At 31.3% G+C, this 2,534-nt stretch overlaps 1 long non-coding RNA gene across 1 annotated transcript; it reads right to left on the reverse strand.

Moving 5' to 3' along the window:
• On the reverse strand, positions 820 to 1,750 carry LOC110267954. The gene is made up of 2 exons (XR_002355940.1): positions 1,436 to 1,750; positions 820 to 1,153 (listed from the first exon to the last, which is right to left on the reverse strand). It is a non-coding gene; the product is annotated as an uncharacterized LOC110267954 (long non-coding RNA).

Genomic DNA, 2,534 nt, shown 5'->3' on the forward strand with positions numbered 1-2,534 from the left:
TAATGTCATAAATGTCATAGACACCCTAGCATATTTTTCATAAGAGGAGTGCTAGGGGCCAGCATTTTTGTTAAATTCTAGCCAACACTTAATCATCAAAAAGAAATTAAATGATCCTACACCGTTAGGTTTAATCTCACAACATCATTGAATTTAAAATAAAATATTTAAAATAAAATATAAATTATTTAAAATTTATTAAATATTATTTATTTATTTTTTTAATAACTTAAGTATAATGTCATAGACACCCTAGCATATTTTTCATAAGAGGAGTGCTAGGGGCCAGCATTTTTGTTAAATTCTAGCCAACACTTAATCATCAAAAAGAAATTAAATGATCCTACACCGTTAGGTTTAATCTCACACCATTAAAAACATCATTGATGGTTAATTGATGGCTAAAAATCACAAAATCTGCTGGCCTCCTAGACTTTCTCTTTTCATAAAACAACAGAAGCTACGAGCGTACAACATTTCCATTTTGTTTGGATAGAAGATAGAAAATGAAAGGAAAGAAAATAGAAGGAAAGAAAATGAAAAGAAAAGTTTTCTTTTATGTTGTTTGGATGAAGAGAAAATGGATGGAAAGAAAATAGAAGAAAAATTTTCTTATGTTCGGATGAAAGTAAGAGTAAGAATAGAGAAAATCATAACCAAGTGAAATTACATTAATACCCTTCTTTATGTTATATATAAATTATAATATACCAATGAATTTAAATTATTTTTTTAATAAAAAATTATCTAAATTATATTTCAAAATTAAGATAATTAAAAAAAAAGTTTCACTAAACTGTATTTACAAATAAAATATTATCAAAAGTTGGTAGCATTTCTTTCCAAGTACGTGCGACCAAAAATCATATACAATTTTTATAAACATATAACAAAACGCCAAAAAAGTAATAACCAAAAGAACTCCTAGAGATTACTATTTTATCATCAGACAACACTTTTCAAAAGGGTAATTCTTCATAGTCAGCGACATCGCCTACTTCCAAAAAATCAATTCTACATAACTTGAGCCATCTGTACCCATCTACTTCAAAAAAATAAAGTTTCTCCGAGTCAAAAATATTAACACATGATCGATTTTTACTTGTACTAAGCAGTGTACTTCTCGTTCCCAAGCATTTTCAAGTTATGATTCCTGCACGAGCATATACAACAAAGACAAATTAATTCAAAGATCAGAGTTGATCATGATAATCTATTTTATCGATGTCTTTCTATTTAAACAACCAATCAATCTCAAAGTATATATACATAAAGTGATTTCCAACCATGGTTAACATAAATAAAACAGAAAATGATATCTTCTTTAAATACATGAAGATATACCCATAGTATATGACACTCAGAAACCCATAATCAATTAATGAAAGCAATAACCTCAAATTAATCAAAAATTAAGTGCGTATAAAAGTTATACCTGTAATGGTTAATGTTTTATGAAAGTACTATATCTCCTAAGCGAACACCAGCAGCTGTCACGAAATGAAAAAGAGCATCCAATCGCATTTCAGGTGGGATCCCAAAAATTTGGCGCTTTTTCTGCTCATTTTCACATAAAAATTGATAACACTGCATCCGAGCTGAACCTATTAGACCCAATTCAGTCAACATATCCCATACATCTGATTCGCTATAAAGGCGAGGCCTACTTTGTTGCATAATAGCCAATCCTTTTTCAGCAATTGCAACTTGTCTTTCAATTAACGAGACTTACTTTTTGGCAACCGAAACTTGCCTCTCAGCCACAGAAGCTTGTCTCTCAGCTTATTCAACATGCCTCTAAGCTATGTCATGTAGCTTGCTAGACAGATAAGTACCCTCTTTGACAGCATCGGCCCTGGTAGTAATTCCCAAAGCAACTTTCTCATATTATGCCTCCAAAAAATCATTTATAGGAGACTTACGCTTTATTCCTCTTGACGTTGAAGTCCCACTTAATTGATTTGGTTGACTATGAGGAGCACTTGGTGAATCTAAATTAGCAGAAAATATTGGGGTATCATGTCCCATATTAACATCTATGTCAGAAAATTCAATGTTTTCAAATGAGTCATTCAAATCAATGTGATCTCTATCAATTTCTTGAATTCTTTCTCGTGACGTAGCATCCCCTTTACCAGTAGCTCTATCAGCTCCGAACAATTCCTTCAAAGTATCATAATGCTTAATTTGTATTTTTTCCATTTTTCTGCTTGTGGTTTCTCCTACATGAACAAGTGTTGAAATTATTCGTTGACTAACTTCATCAATAGTATAAGTAATAAAAGCAAAGTTTAATATACCTTAATGAAGTCTTGCCACACTTTCTCTTTAGCTTCAAACTTTCTAGTTACAGGATTCCATGCAAATCCACTTAAGTGATTTGCGTAGGCCTATATTGTGATAAAAATTCTAAAGAATACAATGTATGCACCGTAACACATGAAAGAGATGTGACACAAATATGTTGTCTTTTTTCTAATTCTTCCTTGACACGAGTTAAGATTTGTATTGGTTCAGGATGATACAGGTCAGTA

The sequence above is a fragment of the Arachis ipaensis genome, chromosome B02 (genome assembly GCF_000816755.2).
Source record: "Arachis ipaensis cultivar K30076 chromosome B02, Araip1.1, whole genome shotgun sequence".
Classification (NCBI taxonomy): Eukaryota; Viridiplantae; Streptophyta; class Magnoliopsida; order Fabales; family Fabaceae; genus Arachis; species Arachis ipaensis.